We start from the raw sequence: 25,084 nt of genomic DNA on the forward strand, positions 1-25,084 counted from the left end.
GCAATCTCACACCCGCGAGATCAAGACTATTTAAGCTTATAGGAAAGGGAGGTGCAAAGAGGTGGAGCTGCAGCGGCAACAGCATATATGGTGGCTAACTTGCGCAAATGAGAGCGAGAAGAGAAGCAACGGAACGGACGTCATCTAGCAATGACCAAGAAGTGATCCTGAACACCTACTTACGTCATACATAACACAGACCGTGTTCACTTCCCGGACTCCGCCGAGAAGAGACCATCACGGCTACACACGCAGTTGATGTATTTTAATTGGGTCAAGTGACAAGTTATCTACAACCGGACATTAACAAATTCCCATCTGCCTCATAACCGCGGGCACGGCTTTCGAAAGATAATACCCTGCAGGGGTGTCCCAACTTAGCCCATCATAAGCTCTCACGGTCAACGAAGGATAAACCTTCTCCCGGAAAGACCCGATCAGTCTCGGAATCCCGGTTTACAAGACATCTCGACAATGGTAAAACAAGACCAGCAAAGCCGCCCGAATGTGCCGACAAATCCCGATAGGAGCTGCACATATCTCGTTCTCAGGGCACACCGAATTGTCCAAGCTTCCGATAGGCCAGCCCAGAGTTGCCCCTGGTGGCCACCGGCGACTGACAGTTTGGACCAATACTCAGAGGAGCACTGGCCCGGGGGTTTAAAATAAAGATGACCCTCGGGCTCTAGAAAACCCGGGGGAAAAAAGGTATAGGTCGCAAATGGTAAAACCAAGGTTGGGCCTTGCTGGAGGAGTTTTATTCAAGGCGAACTGTCAAGGGGGTCCCATAAATCACCCGATCGTGTAAGGAACGCAAACTCAAGGAACATAATCCCGGTATAACAGTAACTAGGGCGGCAAGAGTGGAACAAAACACCAGGCATAAGGCCGAGCCTTCCACCCTTTACCAAATATATATAGATGCATTAATTAAATAAGAGATATTGTGATATCCCAACATATCCATGTTCCGACATGGAACCAACTTCAACTTCACCTGCAACTAGCAACGCTATAAGAGGGGCTGAGCAAAAGCGGTAACTTAGCCAAACAATGGTTTGCTAGGAAAGGATGGTTAGGGCTGACATGGCTAAAATGGGAGACATGATATAGCAAGTGATAGGTAGCGGAGCATGGAAATAGAGCGAACAACTAGCATAGCAAAGATAGAAGTGATTTCGAGGGGTGGTCATCTTGCCTGCAATATTCTCAGAGTTGTCGAAAGCTTGATCCTCGTAAGCGTACTCAACAGGTTCCTCGTTCACAAACTCGTCTCCCGGCTCTACCCAAGACAAGAACACAAACAAACGGAACCACAATCAACAACGAGAAATGCGCAAGCAACATGACGCAAAACATGTATGATATGCGATGCATATGCGTGCTCCGGAAGGAAAATGATGAACATGGCAGTAACTTGGCAAACCAAGCATGCCACTGGAAAGATGAGATGATTTCGATCGAAATCGATATAAAGATCACCGGAATCGGATGCACGGTTTGCAAATGGCAAGCAAAACAAGAATGACACAAATCTGTGATAAACAGCAAGATAGCACTTAAAATGCAACAAGCAACAAAGCTACAGCACTCCAACATAGCAACAAAGTACATGGCAGTAATCTACAGGAGATGCTTGACAAAAGATGAACACTGAGCTACGGCTAGTTCCCAACATATCAAGCTCAAACAAGCATGGCAGAAATGCAAAAGATTACAGGTTCACAGACTTGGTGAAAAACTGGACATGGCAGAAATCAGCATCAGGTAGCAATGTTCAGAGCATGAAATCAACATGCTACAGGAACTTAACATAGAAAAACAAGGCATGGAAGTGTTCTACTAAATGCACATGATAAAAGTCCCTTACTGACCATAAGCCAAAAAGGACCAGAAGATAAGATGGCAAGCATGTAAACATAGCAAGTTTCGTTATCAGGTTTCAGACTTAGCAGAAAACAGAGCATGGCAGAAATATTAATATGTAGGCCTCTTTGTGAGCTTGATGCACTCACTACAGAGCAATGCATGACAAACCAAGCATACCTACAGCAAGACAGCATGTTTATGAAGCTAACCATGGCAAGAACAATTGCATAGCATGTATGGATCAACTACAATAAGCTTGGAAAAATTGCATATCATGTTAAGAATCTGCCAGAAATATTTTATAGCAAACGTAGAGCAAGATTGAGTCATGCTATGGCACTCCATAATTGCAAACAATTTCAGGAATGGATCAATTACACCTATATCTACAAAACATCCTTACTGAACATCTCCAAAATATGCATGGATCTCTCCGTAGCATCAAGTTTACATGGCAACAAAATTACAGCAGACAAGGACTTAGAGAAATCACTGTCCCTGAAATCAGAAATATTACGGGGCCTACTTTGCATGCTTGTGCTAGTCACCACCGAGATCACAAAAATACATGGACTACACCACTGGAAAGATGGCATGGCATACAATAAAACACATGTAGAGCTCATGCTCATAAGATGCACAGAATAAATGATACAAAAATGACAAATCTCCAAGTTCTGATAAGAACCAGAGATTAACAGCAATTAGCCCTCTTCCAACAGAGATTTGGGCATCAAGATGACCTCTAATGAACATGGTGCAATTGAACAAACTGAAGAGCATCACGAGACGAACAATTTGACATATTACACGCGCGAATCGGAGCTACATGCACGAAGTTATCGCATCGCGAACAGAGCAAGATGTTGATGAAATTCCAGACTTAGAGAAATTAGGGGGGGCGAGAAGTCAGCGCTCACGGTGGTTTCGATCGGATCTGGCCGGGCCGGCGATGGCGCCCGTGGCCGGCGACGGAGGAGGCGAGGGAGATGGCCGGCGGGGGAGCGGCCGGAGGAGGGGCACCGGCGGCGGAGGCGGAGGAGGGCGACGCCGGCGGGCGGCGGTGGCCGGCGGCCGCGGGCGGCGAACGGCGGAGATGGCGGCGACGGCGGCCGGCGCGGGAGGCGAGGCGGCGGCGGGCGCGCGCGGCGCGGGCGGCGGCGATGCGGGCCGGCGGGCCCGCGGCGGGCCTGCGGGCCGGTGCGGCGGCGGGGGGGGCTGATGACGTGGCGGCGCGCGATTCGTCGCGGCCGTCGATGGAGATATGTCCGGCCCCGGGCGGACGTGTCCGGCGGCGCGGAGGAGCGGGTTAGGGTTTAGACTGCGATTTCGTTTTCGGGATGCCCACATATAAATAGGTAGAGGGAGCTAGGAGACTCCAAATGAGGTGCGGTTTTCGCCCACACGATCGTGATCGAACGACCTAGATCATGGAAGAGAGTTTGGTGGGTTTTGGGCTGGTTTTAGAGGGGGGGGTTTGCTGGATACTCAAATGGACTTTGCGGATGCCCGGTTAACCGATGGAGTACCAAACGACCTCCGAATGGAACGAAACTTGACCGATAGTCCCCGGGTGGTATATTAAGACCACTTGACAAGCCTCGGTCCATTCCAAGAAAGTTTGACACACGCACACGAAAGAAAACTAGAGGGGTGCACCGGAGGAGATAGGAGCGCCGGATTGGAAAACGGACAACGGGGAAAATGCTCGGATGCATGAGACGAACACGTATGCGAATGCAATGCACATGATGACATGATATTAAAATGCATGACATGACAAAATACAAAACAAAAAACAAAACCCGACAACGGAGGGAAAAACATATCACATAGCCGAAAATGGCAAGAGTCGGAGTTACAAATATGGCAAGTTACATGCAGGGTGTTACACTTTTCTTCGAGGAATGCTGCAAATGAGTTAATTTGATGAGAACCTAGTGATTCAGCAGCGGACATGAGTACCTGTGAACAGAGTATAGTTGCGAGGAATTTGGAGAGGTCATATGCGTTCTCAGAAGGTTTTTTAAAAAGAACAACTTCGAGGAATTTGACCAGATGAGTCTTGAAGAATTTCACTAAGCGTTCTTTGTCTTAGATTCTAGAGTTGTATAGATCGAAGATCCACACAATTGAGGAATCTTGAAGAAAAATGATGCTTAGAGAAACGAATCAAGAACATATGACATGTGAGGTGTTTAGTGTGTGAGGATTTGAAGAATAAAACACCTTTGAGGATTTTGTAGAAATCATTTGAATCAAAGAGGGCAGTAAAAATAACTTTTAATTACCCTGAACGAAGAACACAACGAACAGTGAGATGGAGAAGTGATGTTCGTCAGTACAGATCTTCCACGCCCTAACTCGGCGGAGGAAGACGGCTACTGCGGCGGTGGAGTGAAGATTTCCGCGGCCGGCGCGAGTACGACGGCGATGAGGTCGAGGCAGTAAAGCTCTTCCTCACCGACGACGATGAAGTAGCGGCGGCGCTAGGGTTTGAGAAGCTCGAGCGGGAGAGAGAGCGAGTGGAGTAAAGGAAGTGAGGAAGGGGAGAGGGGTATTTATAGCCACAGTGAAAAACTGTTCGCCCGAAGATTTAGGACGAACGTGCCCCTGACCCTTCTCATTCGCATGACATGTGTCACCCACGTACTGAAAAGTGGAGATCGTGTTACATCGTGGGTGAATAGATAAGTCTATCGTGGGATGCGGAACGGTTTGAGCGGTAAAACCGAAAATTTGGATAAGATAAGTTAAAAGTTCCGTTCGCAAATTCTTCAGCTGACAAGGACACAGTGAAGATTTTGAATGAGTTTCACATAGAACACACATGAAGAATTTGTGAATAGATTGGGTTGAGTATAGCATAGAGGGGGAAGGGTCCGATCACATTCACTTAGCAGAAAAACAACTTGAAGAAATAGGCATAAGTGAATGCTGTAGAGGACATCAACCCATATATATATAGTCAATGAAGAAAAACGACGGAACCAGTGAAGATTTTGCAAATTTGAAGAATTTGAAAAACTGAGGAATTTCAAAACTGAGGAAAAACTCAAATTGAAGATTTTCAACTTTGGTGGTGGCGTGACCCACCGTATAAGAATGATGATTTCAGACACCGCATACAATTGTCGTAGGGTTCTGAGAATCAAATTCTTCATTAATTTCTTCACACTTAGAGTGTTGTTCTTCATTGATTGAAGAAAAACGTTTCTTCATGTGTTGCACATCTAAGTCATCAATTTTGCATAAGTGTTAGGATGAGTGTCCTACGAAAATTCGAAGATTCGAAGATATTCAGTTCACACCGCAACTTGCTAAATCTCTTCTCATCCAAGGGCTTTGTGAAGATATCGGCTAGCTGTTCTTCAGTCTTCACATGATCAATAAAAATGTCGCCCTTCAACACATGATCGCGAAGAAAATGATGACGAATCTGAATGTGCTTTGTCTTCGAGTGTTGAACTGGGTTGTGAGAAATCTTGATTGCACTCTCATTGTCACAGTAGAGAGGCACATTCTTCACGTTGATGCCATAATCCTTGAGAGTTTGCTTCATCCACAGCAATTGAGCATAGCAAGAACCAGCAGCAATGTACTCAGCTTCTGCAGTAGACAGTGATACACAGTTCTGTTTCTTTGAGGACCAACAGACCAAAGATCGTCCGAGGAAATGACAAGTACCAGATGTTGACTTGCGGTCCACACGATCACCAGCATAGTCAGAGTCAGAATATCCAATGAGATCAAAAGCAGAGCCCTTGGGGTACCATAATCCTAGTGTTGGTGTGTGAGCTAGATATCGAAGAATATGCTTCACAGCCTTATGGTGTGATTCCTTCGGTGTAGCTTGAAATCGGGCACACATGAAAACACTAAGCATTATATCTGGCCTAGATGCACATAAGTACAATAAAGAACCAATCATGGAGCGGTATACCTTGTGATCGAAGTCAATACTATTTTCATCAGTGCATAGATGGCCATTTGTGGGCATAGGAATTTTGATGCCTTTGCAATCTTGCATGCCAAATTTCCTCAGAACATCCTTGAGGTATTTCTCCTGAGATATGAATATGCCATTGCGCTGTTGACGAATTTCAAGACCTAAGAGAATTTCAACTCTCCCATCATAGACATTTGATATTCTTCACTCATCATATAGGCAAATTCATCACTATAACGTTGGTCAGTACAGCCAAAGATAATATCATCAACATATATTTGACATACAAACAGTTCACCACCATAAGATTTAGTAAAGAGAGTAGGGTCGAGTGAACCGGGTGTGAAGCCATTCTTCATGAGGAATTCCTTCAAAGTATCATACCACGCCCGAGGGGCCTGCTTGAGGCCATAGAGGGCCTTGTTGAGTCTGAAGACTTTGTCAGGATTCTTTGGATCTTCAAAACCTGGGGGTTGAGCAACATATACTTCTTCCTCAACTTACCATTGAGGAATGCACTTTTCACGTCCATTTGATATAAAGTGATGTCATGATGGTTAGCATAAGCAAGTAATATGCGAATAGCCTCAAGTCTAGCAACAGGTGCAAAAGTTTCATCGAAATCAATTCCTTCAACCTGTGTGTAGCCTTGAGCTACAAATCGTGCCTTATTCCTCACAACAAGGCCATTTTCATCTTGCTTGTTGCGGTAGATCCACTTTGTGCCAATGATATTATGCTTGCGAGGATCTGGACGTTTGACCAGTTCCCAGACGTTGTTGAGCTCGAACTGATGTAATTCTACTTGCATGGCATGAATCCACTCAGGCTCCAGAAATGCTTCATCTACCTTAGTGGGCTCTGTGATAGAGACAAAAGCATAGTGCCCACAAAAGTTAGATAAATGTGAAGCTTTTGAGCGTGTGAGAGGACCTGGTGCTTCAATGTCATCGATGATCTTTTCAACTTGCACTTCTTTTGCAACGCGAGGATGAGCTGGTTGTCGTCGAGGAATTTGATCAGCATTTTCTTCAGCACCATTTTCTTCAACATTTTCCATAGGTGCATCAGCTCGACGTTCTTCACGATCTAGAATGAATTCTTCAGCAGATTCTTCAGTAGGAATGACATCCTCAGTAGCCTTGAACTTGATAGAATCCTCAGGTGCGGGTTCATCTATCACAGAAGGTAGGTGCTCTCTTTGCGAGCCATTAGTTTCTTCGAACCGCACATCTACAGTTTCAACAATCTTGTGAAGAACATTGTTGAAGACTCTGTAGGTGTGCGAGTCCTTTCCGTAACCAAGCATAAAACCTTCATGTGCTTTCGGTGCAAATTTAGCATTGTGATGAGGATCTCTAATCCAACATTTAACACCGAAGACTTTGAAATAACTCACATTGGGTTTCTTGTCAGTGATGAGTTCATAGGCAGTCTTCTTGAAGAATTTGTGAAGATATACCCTGTTGATGATGTGGCATGCAGTGTAAATTGCCTCAATCCAGAAGTGACGAGGCGTCTTGTACTCATCAAGCATAGTGCAAGCCATCTCAACAAGAGTTTTGTTCTTGCGCTCCACGACGCCATTCTGTTGAGGAGTATAAGGAGCAGATAACTCATGAGTAATACCAAGTTCATCAAGATAGTCATCAAGACCAGAATTCCTGAACTCAGTTCCATTGTCACTCCTGATGTGCTTGATCTTTACACCAAACTTGGTTGAAGCCCTCGAGGAAAATCGTTTGAAGACTTCCTGCACTTCATGTTTCTAAGTAACAATGTGTACCCATGTGTAACGAGAGTAATCATCAACAATAACAAAGCCATAGAGAGATGCATCATTAGTGACTGCTGAGTAATGATTAGGACCAAAGAGGTCCATGTGAAGCAATTCGAATGGTCGAGTAGTGGTCATGATAGTCTTCGCTGGATGCTTGGCCTTGGTCATTTTCCCAGCTTCACAAGCTCCGCATAAGTGATCCTTGAGGAATTTGACATTTTCAATGCCAATGACATGCTTCTTCTTTGCAAGCGTGTGCAAATTCCTCATGCCAGCATGACCAAGTCGTCGATGCCATAGCCAGCCTTCTGAAGCTTTTGCAAGTAGACACACCGCTGGTTGTGGTCAACAATATACAAATCTCCTCTCCTAAAGCCTTCGAAGACTTTGCAATTGTCAGCTTCCATAACCACAACACAACGATACTTGCCAAAGACAACAACCATATCAAGATAACAAAGCATTGAGACAGACATAAGGTTGTATCCTAAGGACTCGACAAGCATGACTTTGTCCATGTGTCAATCCTTTGTGATCGCAACCTTACCTAGACCCAATACCTGACTTTTGCCTTTGTCAGCGAAGATGATATGCTTCAGATGCGATGGAGATAAGGGAGCATCAATCAATAGATTCTTGTCACCGGTCATGTGATTTGTACATCCACTATCGAGGACCCACTCAGTGGCTTTGGGTTGATCATCCTGCAGATGAATTAGTGCAGCTTATGAACTCATATACTTCATCAGTGAAGAATATGATATCAAATTCATCAGATGAATTTCATCAAGCATTAAAACAGATATAGCAGTATGAGGACGTGAAAAATGAAAGTTCATTTCTTCATGATTAGCCTGCGTCCTTTCAGGCAATTTTGTCAGGCCCCCTAGCAAATTCTTCAGACGTTAAAGCACGTCTGGAGACCTGACCTTGCAGAAGAGATTAGTTCTTTTTGTTAACCACCCACATCTGAAGGGGTGGCAAAGAGTTCATCACTCTGCGAGCACCATACGAGAATGGTGGCAAAGAAGCCAGACCATTTCGTTTCACATAAGAGGGGTTAGGGTAAGCATATGAATAAGCAGAGAAATTCTTCGAGGACTTATGAATATAATGGTTTGAAGAATAATGCACATATTCATAGCCCTTAGCTCTACCCTGCGAAACAGAGTTGTTAGCACGATGATGTTCATATGAGGACTTTGATCCATTTAAGGAATTTGATCCACGTGAGGAATTTGGTCCGTATGAGGACTTGGATCCATATGAAGAATTTGGTCCATATGAAGAATTTGATCTGGGGTTCCTATTCTTCACAGGTGGTGTCATGAGGACATTCACCTGAAGACTTTCAAGGCACCTTTTGGGAACCCAGATTTTCTTCATAGGGGAACCATTCCTGCAGTTAGTGCCAACATATCTAGCAAATACTTCACCATTCTGATTTTTGAACAGTTTATAGTTGGAGTCAAATGACTCATCAGAAGAATGAGAAGATTCACATGTAAAGCCAGATAGATTAGATGGATCAACTGGAGGTCCCTTTGCAGCAACCCATGAGGTTTTGGGGTACTGCTCAGGCTTCCAATATGTACCATCAGCATTGATTTTCCTCTCAAAGGCAATACCCTCTTTCCTAGGGTTCCTGTTGAGGATCTGCTTTTTAAGCACATCACAAAGAGTCTGATGCCCTTTGAGGCTTTTGTACATGCCTGTCATGTACAATTCCTTCAGCCCTGTATTGTCAGTGATACTAGCAATATCCTCAGATGAGGAATTAGTGATAACAGAGGCAGGTGAAGAATTTGTAGCACGTGAAGCATTTGAACATTCAGGTGAAGAATTAGCAGTTTCACGTTCGATGCACTTTAAGCATGGAGGAATAAATTCTTCCTGAGAAGCGCTGATTTGTTGAGCACGAAGTGAATCGCGCTCCTTCTGAAGATCTTCATAACTCACTCTTAGCTTCTCAAGATCTTGCTTTCTCTGAAGAAATTCATAAGAAAGCTTCTCATGATCAGATAAGAGAGTGTTATGATGACCTTGAAGGTTGTCAAACCTGGTCTTAAGTCTCTGAAGATTTTCAGTCAAGATTTTAGTGCGATCCATTTCTTCACCCAACATATCATCACTTTTGTCTAGCATGTTTTGAACCTTTTAAAAAGCCCTTTGTTGTTTCACAGCAATCTTAGCAAGTTTAGAATAGCTGGGCTTAAGATTTTCATCAGATTCATTCTCACTAGATTCAGAGGAGGTATATTTGAGTACCTTGGCACCCTTTGCCATGAAGCTATAGGTGGGAGCGTAGTCATCATTGCCTTCATCAGCCTTGTTTGTGAGGTCATTTTCTTCAGTGTTGAAGATAGACTTGCTGACGAATGCAGTAGCGAGGGCTAGGCTCGCCACGCCGGATTCGGACTCCTCAGATGCCTCCTCTTCCTCATTTTCTTCAGATTCAGCCTCAGAGTCCATTTCCTTGCCAATGAATGCCCGAGCCTTCTTGGAGCTGCTTTTCTTGTGAGATGAAGACTTTGAGGATTTTGATGATGAAGATTTTAAGGATTTCTTCTTTTTCTTTGCATCATCAGAACTGTAATCCTTGTATTTCTTGTTCTTTAATTCCTTTTCCCACTGAGGACAATCTTGAATGTAGTGTCCAGGTTTCTTGCATTTGTGACAAAGCCTCTTCTTGTAGTCACTGGATGAGGAATCATTGCTCCTTGAGGGTCTTCCATAGCGACCACGTCTTGAGAACTTCTGGAATTTCTTCACGAGCAGTGCTAGCTCATGACTTAGTTCTTCAGGGTCACCAAGGCTGCTACCAGAGTCTTCATCTTCGGACTCAGATACTGCCTTCGCCTTCAGTGCATGTGATCTGCCATAGCTCGAACCATAGAGATCTCTCTTTTCAGCAAGCTGGAACTCATGAGTATTTAGCCTCTCGAGGATATCAGCGGGATCAAGTGACTTGTAATCAGCTCGTTCTTGTATCATCAATGCCAGAGTATCAAATGAGGAATCAAGCGATCTCAACAATTTCTTCACCACCTCATGGTCGGTGATGTCAGTGGCACCAAGCGCTTGAAGCTCATTTGAGATGTTAGTGAGGCGATCGAAGGTTTGTTGAACATTTTCATTGTCGAGTCTTTTGAAGCGGTTGAAGAGATTGCGAAGAACATCAACTCAAGAGTCACGCTGAGTTGAGACTCCTTCATTCACTTTGGACAGCCTATCCCAGATAATTTTAGCAGTTTCCAAAGCACTCACTCTTCCATATTGTCCTTTGCTCAGATGGCCACATATGATATTCTTCGCTTGAGAATCGAGTTGCTTGAATCTCTTCACATCAGTAGCGTTCAGTGAGGGTGAGACAGAGGGAACACCATTTTCCACAACATACCAGAGATCGTTATCAATTGCCTCAAGATGCATTCGCATCTTATTCTTCCAGTAGGGGTAGTCTGTCCCATCGAAGGTAGGACAGCCAGCAGAGACCTTGATCATACCTGCGGTCGACATAACTAAAACTCCAGGCGGTTAAACCAAAATCACACAGAACAAGGGAGTACCTTGCTCTGATACCAATTGAAAGTGTGTTATATCGACTAGAGGGGGTGAATAGGCGATTTTTATGAATTCTTCACTGAGGAATTTACGGGTGAGGAAATTCCTTAGCGAAGAACTATTTGCAACAGAATAAGTACTCAGAAGTAAACATAACAGGATACAAGCATGGTCATCATGATGGAATGAAGACGAGCAAAGAGTACAGAAAGCGTAAACACAGGATATCACAAGATGAAGACAAACAGACTGAAGAAATTGAACTGAGGAAATTGAGAAAGTCTTCAGTCAAAGTCTTCAAACACATATATGAACAAGAGCACAACACAGTTATGAGGAAATGAAAGAGTTGAGGAAATAGAACCAGTTGGCTTGGTGAAGACAATGATTTGGTAGACCAGTTCCAACTGCTGTCTCAGTTATACATCTGGTTGGAGCGGCTGGGTATTTAAACCTGAGGACACACAGTCCCGGACACCCAGTCCTGAACACACAGTCCAGGACACCTAGTCCTCACCGTATTCTCCTTGAACTAAGGTCACACAGACCTCGTCCAATCACTCGAGGTAAGTCTTCAGGTGACTTCCGAACCTTCACAAACTCGGTCACTCGGCAATCCACAATTCCTCTTGGATGCTCTAGACCATGACGCCTAACCGTCTGGAAGAAGCACAATCTTCAAAGGTAACAAGCGTCGGATCCACGCAGGATCAATTTCTTCAGTGATGCTCAATCACTTTGGGTTTGTAGGTGTTTTGGGTTTGGGGTTTTTCCTCACTCGATGATTTTCACTCAAAGTCCTCGGAGGATGGGATGCTCTCAAATGACAAGTGTCAGTTTCTCTCGGAGCAGCCAACCAGCTAGTGGTTGTAGGGGGCGGCTATTTATAGCCTAGGGAGCAGCCCGACATGATAAGACATAAATGCCCTTCAATGATATGACCGTTAGGTGGATAAGATATTTTGGGACAGCTGGCGCGTAGCACAGCAACGGTCGGAAATTTGAGGTTCAAATTCCTCAGGGCTATCATGTTCCTCACTGTGTAGGCAATCCGCACTGGCGAATTCCTAACTCCTCAGTCAAAACAAATTCCTCAGCGACCAGAAGAACTTCGTCTCTGTCACTGAAGAAATTGACTGAACTGTATGAGATTTCCAATGGCTTCACTCGAAGGGATTAGTAGGTGTAGGATTTTGAGTTGAGCATCACATTGAAATTTTTCCTTAGTATTTCCTCGACCCCCTTTAACAGTACGGTGTTTCCTATGACTCAAGAAAGAGAAAACGAAACAACGAAAACAAAAGTCTTCACGCTTCATGTTCCTCAAATGAATACCAAGTCTTCAAGGTCACACCAATTTCTTCACTTTCAAAGTCTTCAGAAAGTCTTCAGAATACCAAAGTCTTCAGTCGAAGAACTTCATTTTTAGGAGTCGACTTTCTCTGTAAATATCAAACTCCTCATAGACTTATAGACATGTGTACACTCATAAACGCATTAGACCCTTAACCTATAAGTCTTCAATACACAAAAATCACTATGGGGCACTAGATGCAATTACATGGGACCGGACGGCTTCGGCTTCATCGGCCAGCCTCTTCGCCGTCTCCTGGGCCTTCTCGATGTCGGCCAGCTTCATGGCGAGCTCCACCTCACGGTTGGCCAGCTCAGCCCGGGCGGCCTTCAGCTCGTCCTGAGCCTGGCGGAACCAGTCCTGCGCCTCGGCGACGCGCCCCCCAAAGTCCTCCTCCATCCTCTCCACCACCGCCGTCCTGGACTTGACCTTGTCCAGGCGAGCGCGGTGGAGCGCCTAGAGCTTCCGGAAGCTGGCGCCCATGGCCTGGAGCAGCTGCTCCTCCTGGGAGCCAGCGCCGCCAACGCCCGGCTCGTCAATAACCTCAAGCCCGGCGGTGGCAAGCGCCTCCTCGTCGAACACCTCTCCCTCAAAGGGGGGGAGCACGTGGTGGTTTTTTGTTCGCTAGCCCGATGTCCGGACTCCCGCAAATCGTCTATTTGTTTGTCTCTGTAATACCGAATTTCAGACGTCCGGATCGCTCTGCGGACGGATAGTGGTCTCCATTGGATTGCAAAAATTAAACAAAAGTGGGGACACCATATACTGGAATTTTGCGGATATCCTTTGGAGATGCCCTGAGGGAAAACCAGGAAATGTTGCGAGCTATCGTGGTATCAAAATATCTTATATATTTTTAGTTCTAGGGTATAGTTTATTATTGGATGTGCTGACGACGACCATATATCGTATACAATTTGCAATAATAGATTGATCTTGCTCCACAAAAGAAAAAACATGTTTATCATGATCGAAGCAAAAAACGTTGACACACGCGATCGAGGAACCAATTCTTCTTTTTATGGTTCCGTGGCAGTTGATTTGGTGTTTAAGGTTCCTCAATCACGTGCGCACATACTAGTACGTGTTTGGGTCGTACGAATCCGTCGGGCACGTGACGCGTACGGGCGCATGACCAAACAAAGAAATTGTGGTGGCAGGAATTCTACAATGATATTCAAAGTCAATAAAAAAAATGCCGATCACTATACAAACAATTAGATTTGGGAACAAGTAACCATATACTCATGGTTTAATCATGATCAGAAAAAAATGATGATCATTCAATAACTAATCAATATTGGATAACGAGATTAATGATGGTTTGCTAATTTGTAGACAGATAATGTATCCTTGGCGACGAAGTCCATGTCGTCACTCCTGTCCATTACCGCCCCCCCCCCCCCCCCCCCCCCCAAAAAAAACACACACACACAGTCGAATATCTCCTGGCCACCATGTTGTCATCACCGATCAGCCAATCACCGATCATTCTTGGCACGAATGATGGAACCTTGAGCCACTTTTTTGCAGCGATGCTGTACCCAACAACAAAGATCATGGCATCAAAGTGTTTTGTGTGTCACTAATGAACCATGTCCCGTCGATGCTCGTCATGTCTGCCAACACCAGGATTTGCCATATAAACCTACGTCTATTAGAACGACATGGTGACTCATCATATCAAAAGACTTGCATTCTCGTGTCCCTTAGAACGACGACGGCGTTGTTATACGCACGTGCAAAGCCATCAATTGACCTTTACCTTGTGTCATGCTAGTGTCATCTACGTACACCTTATTATATAGTAATAAAAACACGTACTGTACGTCTATGCATGGATGACTTTGTGGAGACAACATTGCACTATATGTATTTCACTTAGGATGAAATGCATTGAACCTCCATTGTGTGCATGCGGTAAGTCATCGACCATCGAACTGGCGATCCCCGGACAAGGCGTGAGGACAAAGGAATTAATGCAACAGCTAGATCAGTTTGTGTTTCCAAAATACTACTCCCTCCGTAAGCAAATATAAAAGCATTTAGATCACTAAAATAGGGATCGAAACGCTCTTATATTTGTTTACAGAGGGAGTATTTGATATGATTGTCACGCACTCCTCACGAGTCGTTCATGGGTTTTCGGGTTCCCACTCTCGACATTTGTCATTGAGATTTAAAATGGGTTTTGGGTTTGAGAATACAAGCAATGAAATTGCATTGATGCATGCATGTCGAAGTCGATGCGTGCGCGCACGCTACCGTACATCACATGCATGCACACGCTGCTGCATACATGCATGCATGGACAAGCCGATCGAGGAGGTGACCCGAGAGGAATTAGCGCCGAGCCGATCGAGGAGGCCCGTCGGTTCAGCGCGCGCGCAAGGCGACGGACGCTCCGTCCGACGAGCACGCACGCAGTCTGCATGCAGTCGAGGAAGGAGAAGATTCGATTCCTTTTTTTGTTTTTTCAACTAGGCGGATGGACATGCCCCGTAGGCAATTGCATCTATATCTATATCAATATAAAAAGACCCAAAAGTCAGATTCAATTAATCTCGGCTATCAAATCATGTCAATCCAACGACCTAGACTGCTTCAATGTCGAGCGCTCAATACATTTAGCGTGTAGTTAATTTCATGCCAAATATAATGCTAATTACATAATAACACGTAAATAATATCCTACTTAATATCCGCATGCACTTAATATACTTCCAAATTAACGTGCATTGCACGTACACATTGACTAGTTTGCATGCAGTTGACGAAGAAGAACGGTCAACCGGATGTAGTCGGCGTCACGATGACGTCACGCGTCTTCATAATTGATTGATTCATTGAGTGACTAGTGAGGCCGGAGAAAAGAGCCAGATGAGAGTACTAGCTGCCTTTGGGCGGGGCCGGAGAAAAGAGGCCCTCCCGGTAGACGTGCCACGTTGCGGTCAGACGATCAGCGATCCCCTTGCCGGCGCTCACCACTTTTCGACCGGTGAGGTTATACACGTCGTACCGCCGCGCCCCGTAGAACAAGGCGTCGCCCTCTTGGGTCACGTGGGCAATGCCCAGCCACTTGAAGTCCAAGCCACCGCCCATGAAGCCAACGTCCACCGTGTGCCTGACAGCCCAGGTCTCCTCCGTGTAGCCCTGGAGCACCCACACCCTGACCGTCCGGCCGCCTTCCGCGAACGCCGACGCGCCCAACGTCCGATCCATGCCGACCAGGCGGCCGATCACGCGGCCATCCTCCGGTGGGCCACGCATGCCGTGGAACTTCTCCGACTCTGTGTGGAACACGATCACCCGTGGGAACCGTCTCGTCCAGTGCAGGCAGCCGCGGAGCATCACCGGCGCGTCGTTGAGCTTCCACCTGGTGTAGCCTCCGTACGAGGTGGCGGGGAGCGTCCTGACCCCCGGCCGCCCCGCCGCCGCCACGCTGTAGGTATAGTGTTTCCGGGTCACCGTCTCCAGTTGCCGTGGCGGTGGCCTTGGCACACGCTCTGTCCGGTACCTCGTGTAGAAGAGGACGCGGTGCTCGGCCGTGGGCGCGTGGAAGTAGAACCCGGCGACGTGGTGGCCATAGTCGAGGCCGCCGGGCACCCGGGCGTGTTGCCCGGTCGTGGGGTTGTACGCCAAGTACTTGGTGTTGGTGGAGTTGGGGCGATGATCGCTTCCCGATAGGAGGAGTAAGCCGTGGCAGCAGCCATGGAGGACCACGAGCTGCTGGCCTTCGCCAAGGCGGAGCGGCTTCGCCGCTGGTTGGCCCAAGGGGAGCGTGTAGATCGCGTAGTCCCAGTCGCTGCCGTGGGCTTGAGCGCGCCGCCGGAGGAGGACGGCCAATGGGGCACGGCCGTGGTGGGAACGGTGGAAGGCATGGCCGGACAGTAGCCCATGCCACGACTTGCAGACGGCTAGGAACCGACCGACGGACTTGGCAGAAAGCAATGTTTGAGGAGGCCTGGGAGGCTGCGGCTACCGGCGAACAGGGACTCCGAGCGGTCTGGCAAAAACTTAGATGCACGACGGGATCCATGCAGCGATGGGCGAGGGAGGTATTTGGTTCTATAAGAAGATCGATCACCAGGTTGAAGCACCAGCTAGCAGAGGCAAAAACGAGGGCACTCGTCTCCGGGTCCTCACTGGAGGCCCGTGAGATTGAAGAGCAGCTCAGAGAAATTTATACAAGGGAGGAAGTTATGTACAAACAACGCTCGAGGGTGGATTGGCTGAGTGCGGGCGACCAGAATACCAAATATTTTCAAACCGCGCATCGCACCGGAAGAGGAAAAACACGGTGAAAGCTTTGCGCAGGGAGGATGGATCTAGGTGTACAAGTGATGAACAAATGCGTGAGATGACAGCACATTTTTATGAGAATCTTTTCTCTTCAGAGGGCTCGGAAGGAGCAAATAATCTTCTCCAACACATCGAGCAGATTGTCACGCCGAAGATGAACGACGCACTAACTTCTACGATCACAGATGAGGAGATCAAAGAGGCGCTTTTTCCAAATGGGCCCGACAAAGTCACCGGGGCCGGACGGCCTTCCAGCCCTTTTCTACCAACGCCACTGGGCGCAAGTAGGAGGGGACGTTTGCCGGGCTGTCCGAGATTTTTTGAGCGTGGTTGCTGCTCCTGCTGCGTTCAATGACACGGTCATCGTCATGATTCCGAAGACCAACTCACCGGAGTTGTTGTCCCAGTTCCGACCGATTAGCCTTTGTAATGTATTATATAAGATTGCTACAAAAGTTCTTGCTAATAGATTGAAAGGCATCCTCCCCATTCTTATTTCGGAGGAACAAAGTGTGTTCGTACCGGGGCAGCTTATTACTGATAATGTGCTCGTGGCTTATGAGTGCGTTCATGCCATTCGGACGAGGAAGAGGAAGAAGCCTTTATGTGCGGTGAAGTTGGACATGATGAAGGCGTACGACCGCGTCGAGTGGGTGTTCTTGCAGCAGATGTTGGAAAGAGTTGCTTTTCTCATACATGGATCATGATGATAATGAGGTGCATCTCTACAGCAACTTTTTCTGTCAAATTAAATGGTGCATACTCGAGGAATTTTTCACCTTCTAGGGGGCTGTGACAAGGTGACCCCCTATCCCCGTACCTCTTTCTTTTTTGCGTGGAAGGCTTTTCGGCCCTGTTGAAGAAAGCTCAAAGAGATGCAGAGATAAAAGGTGTGTCGTTTGGGAGCACTGGCCCCCATGTGACACATCTACTCTTCGCTGATGACAGCATAGTTTTCCTGGAAGGGTCGAGGGCCAACATGGAGGATCTAAAGGGGATCCTGGCTTCTTATGAGGCGGCCTCCGGGCAGCAAGTCAACTTGCAAAAATCGTCCATCTTTTTTGGTAAGGGATGCCAGGAGGAGGTGAAGGCTGAGCTAAAGGGCGCTCTTGGAGTTGAGTCCGAGGCGTTGAGTGAGAGGTACCTGGGATTACCGACACTGGTTGGTAGATCGAAGGAAGGTACCTTCAAATATGTAACGGAGAGTTCAAAAAAGAAAGTAAGTGGTTTGAAGGGGCAGGGACTGTCCAAAGCAGCTAGAGAGGTGTTGGTTAAATCTGGGCTTCAGGCTGTACCTACCTTTACCATGAGTTGTTTTCAGCTCACAAAGAAAACGTGCCAGAACCTGACTTCGATCTCCTCGAAATTCTGGTGGGGTGCAACGAATGGTGAAAGGAAAGTGCACTGGGTCTCTTGGCAAAAAATGTGTGCAGCAAAGAGTGTTGTTGGTCTGGGGTTGCGATCCCGAGGCGTTCAATCAAGCTTTGTTGGCAAAGCAAGCATGGAGAATTCTGCAAGTACCAGCCTCCCTTTGTGCTAGGGTTCTTAAAGCACGCTATTTTAAAGAAGAGACGATCATGTCGGCCACCTGCCCATCAAATGTGTCTTACACCTACAGGAGTGTGCTACATGGCTGAGACCTGCTCAGGGAGGGGGTGATTTGGCGAATTGGAGATGGTTCTAAAGTTCATATCCACCATGATAATTGGATACCAAGAAAAGGTTGCATGAGACCACTAGGTCAAGTTTATGTGCCGGGCGTCACGCGGGTTGCTGACCTGCTCTCTTCGAACGGGCACGCTTAGGATCCGGCTAAAGTGAACGCCATGTTCAGTCCTAGTGATGCGCAAGATATTCTCCAGATTGCAATCGGCGGGCCAGATGAGCAAGATTATGTGGCATGGAATTACACAAAAAGGATGCTTCAATGTCAAGTCAGCGTACCACTTGAAGAGATCGCTGGGCCGATCGAGGACCGACAACCGGAGCCCTCTGACTCGGTGCAGACGCATAAGGGGTTCATGGCGCTATGGGAGTCATGTGCCCCGGCCAAAGCAAAAATCCATATATGGCGCATGATAAAAAACAGGCTGGCTGTAGGGTATGAGCTACATTGACGTCGGATAAAACCAGGAGTTTTTTGTGTTGTTTGTGGTCGAGAAGAAACGATTCATCATCGGTTCTGGTCATGTCAACATTCAGTGAGGTTCTGGCAGCTTCTTCGCTCAGAGAAGGGAGTTTCGGTGGTGATCCCACCGTGCACGATCGACTCCCAGAGTGCTCTAGCGCGCTGGTTACTTAACTAGTTCTCGGGTGCATCTGATGAAGAGAAGGAGGTTATGGTGCAGGCTACCTATGGTCTGTGGCTAGCTCGTAATGCTACAAGAGAAGGAAAGCCTATTGCGCCACCACATGAAATAATGCACACAGTGATCTCTCACATGGCGGAATGGAAAGCTGTGCATCGTGGGGCGTTGAGGGAGCCGAAGCGTACAGAATCACAGAGATGGATGCCACCAGACGAAGGCTGGGTAAAGGTGAATTCGGATGGAGCGATCCCAAAGTATGGCCAGAAAGGTGGAGGTGGCGCGGTGCTTAGGGATCACAATGGTGGTTTTCTGGCAGCTGCTTGTCACTTCCCCCAATGTTGTCAAACCAGAAGCCTCAAAGATACTAGCTTGTAAAAGGGGTTTGCAGGTGACAGCGGAGTTGAATGCTACAAGAGTTCATGTGGAGTTGGATGCTCAGGGCGTGGTGAATATGCTACAGCAATCAAGCAAGAACCTTTCCGCCGTCGGCCCCTAGGTACAAGAAATCAAAACCATCCTTGGGAGCTTTACTGAGAGTAAAATTTCTTGGGTAAGTCGTAGTGCTAATGTTGCCGCTCATAAGTTAGCTAAGGTAGGGGTAGGAGATGAAGTATGTAAGGTTTGGCTAGAAGTTCCACCGGACTTTGTGCTTGATGTAATTTTGGATGACATTCCGAGTTTTGATGTTTAAATAAAAGCGGCAACAAGTTACCCTAAAAAAATACGCTTTTTCCCGTGATTTTACGCTTTCAGTTTGAGTTTAAAACATATACGCGAGGTGGTACTAAAACCGTTTCGTACGTGCACCTCCCTTGCCCTCGCTTGACACCTCCATGTGCCTAAGTGGGCCTTCTTTTTGTCTATTACCAACATGGCCCGCGTGGAGTTAAAAAGACATCCCACCGGAAAAATATGTACACGCACAGGATCGATCTGCCGACCTCCAGTCTAGCGCCAAGATGGAAATCCAACGGAGCTAGCTTACTCGACTCTGTCAAACTTTAGGTTCTTCACCAAATTAAATAGTACCACATCGCTTATCTATACCAAGTCCAACCAGTTTTTATAGGTTCACGAGTTGACTGCAAAAGAAGCTGGTTGAGAAAAGAAAAGCAGGAGTCGGGTTGCCTGAGGCCATCGGAAATCAGAAGTTAATGAGTGAGAAAGCTTTTTTTTATGGGGAAACTACGTCCTCGAGCTCGAGGTCTGAATTTCTTCATAATAGTACTCCTACTGACTTCGGCTTTAGTAATAAATAAATTCGCTTTGTCGAAATCCCTATAATGAGTAGCATTTGCGGCTGCCGAATAAACCAACTTTAAGATGGGATAAGATGCTTGATAGGGCATGAGGTTCAGTATCATAACAGTTTCCTCGTAGTAACGCCAGCGAATCTCGTCAAGAACTCTTTGTGCTTTGAAAACAGACATAGGGATACGTTTTTGTGCTTTGAAAACTCTCTCGAACTTAAGTAGACGATCGGTTGGAACTTTCCTTGCGAGTTTCCTTAGCCCACTTTTCTTCTTCTTTATCCTAGGGATATACTTTACTAGTTTGAAACTTGTCATAAATAAGGTTATTCCCCGCCTACGTTTACTTTATTTTGAATCTTTTTTTTCCTTCTTAATCTTTCTATTCAGAATTCAGTTAACGACGAGATTTAGTATCCTTTCTTGCATTTTCATAACTCGTGAAATGCCGAGTAGGCACGAATTCCCCCAATTTGCGACCTACCATAGGATTTGTTATGTAAATAGGTATATGTTCCTTTCCATTATGAATCGCGATTGTATGGCCAACCATTGTGGGTAGAATGCTAGATGCCCGGGACCACGTTAGATATAATGAAGGAAGAAGGACCGTGGCGCAAAGAGATTATAATATGGGAAGGAGTGGGCATGCACGGATTAATATAGGAAGGAAATATGAAGGCATGGAAGGAGCACGGCTTATATTGGAAGCAACAAAAAAAAATGGAGTATCCCTTCCATAAGTGAGAAAGATATAAGGAAGGAAGAAAGGACCGCGGCGTGAAGAGATTATAATATAGGAAAGACTGATGATATGAGTGGTAAATTCCAAAAACATATGTCGCAAAAATAAGAGTGGTAAATTGTTTTTTTGTATGTAACATGCATATTCTTTATGCCATGTCTCTACTTAATCCTTCCTAAATTATGAACGGTTTTGTACAACTTGGATGTACACACCAAAATCAAATGCCCAAATGTTTCAGTTTGTGATGTTAAGATTCACAAAAAATGAATATACGAGTGTATTATATTTAGACGGATGTGTCATTGGCGGTGGGATCCGCCATGCCTCCATGGCCACACGAAGAAGAGTGATTTTTAAAAAAAAATAAAAAAAATCGACAATATGATGTGTTGTGCATATGGTTCATTTGGTTCAGATTAAAATTGCAAAAACTGCACCAAATTAAAATTCAAGTGGTTCAGGCAGTTTCTACACTCTGTCTATATCTTGGTATATCTATATATATACCATATTAAAACGCCCAAAGGGGTAGACACAACAGATCTCTAGTACCATATATCCTACCAATTAATATCCTACCAAATATGAACATGCAATCATTATTCTACCATATATCAATGTGCAATTAATATCTCCACAGGTAATGATATCTAGTGTTCAATTGTACACGATTACTACTGTTTAATTTGTTGGATCCTTACAAATTCACACTTAATTGTACATTAACTACCACAATATTCTCCCTAAAAAAACTATACTATCAAATCATTTAAATTTGTACAATATTCTATATGAAATCCTGCAAATTCAACACTTATTAGGCATTTGATATGCCGCTTAATGATATCAGATCTTGCAATCTTCCAAACAACCTATATAGTTTCCTTGATTCTTACGACACTTTTTTTAGAACAGATGCAGGCGCTCATACATACGCGTACGGCGTACCCTATGAACACACACACGCACACCCTACCCCTACGATCACCTCCGAGACACTGAGCCGGCATATCATCTTGAGATTTACGACTCTGGAATAGCACAATCCGTAACCACGGCTTGTGTCATGTCTTCTGTGACCTGCAAGATTTTGATAAACTTATATAAATGCCATATGTAATTAAGTTTACAATGTTTTCATAACTTGGTCAGTTTCTTTTTTTTCATAACTTGGTCAATTTCTCGTTAGGCTGCTAATTTTCTCCGAACAAGGGCGGACGATCTGTTGGATTGACACGTTATGTATAAAATGAAAAACAAATTCTGTAGTATGATCTATAAGTAACTGCACCACATATGTAAATGATGTGCAGTGTGCTTGGATGGGACGCCGCCGGCTTACCACATGGATCCGGGCTCCGGTGCAGGGAAGAACCGTTGGATCATCCACCTCCAGGTACGTACTCTACATATATAAAGACATGCATGTTGTGTCTGAGCATATGTGATGTATTTCACCAAATCAACCGATGGACCAACATGCTGCATGCAGGGAGGCTCATGGTGCGAGAGCGTGGGGTCGTGCCTGTACCGCAAGGCGAGCAGCCTCGGCTCGTCGAATCTAATGAACAAGCAGATCTACTTCGGCGGCATCTTGAGCTCCAGCTCCTTCGACAACCCTGGTTCGTGCATATTCCCTCCTCCGTTTCAAAATATCTGAAGTTCTAGGTTTACTCTAAGTCAAACTTGCTATATGTGTGTGTGCCCCATGCATTATCAGATTTCTACAGCTGGAATCGGGTGGTGATCCGCTACTGCGACGGCGCGTCTTTCGCCGGCGAAGGCTATGACGCGGGCTCGGGTCTCTTTTTCCGGGGCCAGCGCATATGGAACGCCGCCATCCAGCACCTCCTCTCCATGGGGATGTCCTCCGCGGATCAGGTGCTGCTGACAGGAAGCTCGGCCGGGGCCCTGGCGGTGGTGCTGCACTGCGACCAGTTCGGCGCCGTCTTCGCCGGCCGGGGCACCACTGTCAAGTGCCTCGCCGACGCAGGATTCTTCCTCGACGCGTATGTAGTACACATGCATGCATAACTTACCATCCAATGTGAATATTGAAGTGCATCGATCTATCATTGTTCACCCGGCATGCGTATACATGCAGCGTCAACGTCGCTGGGTGGCATACCTTGAGATACTACTTCGGAGGCGTCGTAGCCACGCATGGGGTGGCTCAGAACCTGCCCAGGAGTTGCACCAGTCATCTCGACGCCACCTCGGTGCGTATACATAGCGCTCATTTCATTTGTATGCATGCACATGCATCCTAGACGTTGAATTCTCTAATATGAACTTATCAAGAGCTCATGTGCACATGCATGCAGTGCTTCTTCCCGCAGAATGTAATCGGCGGCATAAATACCCCAATCTTCGTGCTGAATGCAGCCTACGATACCTGGCAGGTAGGAAGAAATCTATGCACTGACCTGATATCATCCAAGCCTAGGCCTTTTTGTTGTGTGTGTTGTGTTGACAATGTGACACCTGGCCCCGGACGAGCTATCCATGTACTGACACTAAAATAGCAAATGCAATTCAGATTCGGGAAAGCCTGGCCCCGGACGGAGCCGACCCCGGCCGCATCTGGTGAGCCTGCAAGTCCAGTCGTTCAGCCTGCAACGCATTCCAAATGAACTTCTTGCAAGGTATGCAGGCATATACATATACATGGATTAATTTAGCAACATACTCCCTTTGTAAATAAATATAAGAGCATTTAGATCACTACTTTAGTGATCTAAACGCTCTTATATTTGTTTACGGAGAGAGTACCAAATAAACGATGATTCGAATTCTGAGTATCAATCTATACCTATGAGTGCAGCTTTCAGGGACCAGATGGTGGGCACCGTGCTAGGCGTCTCCCGTTCGAGGAGCAACGGGTTCTTCATAAACTCGTGCTTCACTCACGACCAGTCCGAGTACCCGGCTACTTGGAATGCATATGGCTCTACTTCTATTCAAAACAAGGTACCTGCTAGCCATGACTTGAATTTTGAAGTTTCATCGTCAACGGTTCACTTCATGTTTTGTGTTGTTCTTGCGTGAGGCGATCTGGAAATCTGTGGGTGACTGGTACTTCGGCCAGGCTGAAGTGAGGGCCATCGACTGCGCCTACCCCTGCGACAACACATGCCATCACGAGATGTGAGGACCAACTGATTTGATGCAAAAAAAGGGGGGAAATATACATTACAGCTAGCAGAGTGATTACTTTTTAGTGAGTTTGTGTCTTGTAATATTATTTTGTTGCGTGTACTTTCTTGTGTCAACTCGTTCCAGATGAGATAAATATGCATATCAGTTAAAGAAGGTGAAATCATCACTGTACCAGCAGATGAGCCTGCATATCCTGCAAAGACTTGTCAAGGTTAAGAAATTACAACCAATGAGCTAGCACTAATTACATTATATATACAGAATGCCACCGCAGCACCTATACTTTTGTCCTCCCATAAGGTCGACCTTTGTAAACTGTAAATGGCGTGTTCGGTAGGCTGCATATAGCCCAACCATGCCCGTGCCGTGTAACTTTGGCCCGTTCATTGTCCGCCTCGCACCAAAATCTCGGCCTGCATGAGGTTTAAAACACCTCCGGGTCTAGCCGAGTAGGAACGCTTGAATCAGCCATTTTTCCACAGTCAGGCCCGAGCGATACAATTCGAGGCACGCGGGGCAGAGGTTGCACGCGAGGAGCCAGGCTCAAGACGTCGTGTTGTTTCCCGAAGCGCTGCCATAACTACCCTCACCTTCTCTCACCGCTCTCGGTCCCCTCTCTCCACTCTCACACCGGCGGTGACGAGATCTGGACGGCGAGCAGCGGGGCGAAGAACTGAACGGCAAGCACCGGTGTCGATCACCGGCTTCACCACCTCACTGGCGGGCATTCGGCAATGGTGGTAAGCCCTCTGTCCTAACACTCGATTTGTTGGCCGCATTGGATTGGCACAATAGGGATC

General features: G+C 46.2%; 1 pseudogene; it reads left to right on the top strand.

Annotated features, from left to right (window-relative positions):
• The first annotated feature begins 17,797 nt into the window (after positions 1–17,797).
• Positions 17,798–24,497, top strand: LOC109774985 (pectin acetylesterase 3-like; annotated as a pseudogene).
• The last annotated feature ends 587 nt before the right edge of the window (positions 24,498–25,084 follow it).

Source organism: Aegilops tauschii, chromosome 5 (assembly GCF_002575655.3).
Source record: "Aegilops tauschii subsp. strangulata cultivar AL8/78 chromosome 5, Aet v6.0, whole genome shotgun sequence".
Classification (NCBI taxonomy): domain Eukaryota; kingdom Viridiplantae; phylum Streptophyta; class Magnoliopsida; order Poales; family Poaceae; genus Aegilops; species Aegilops tauschii.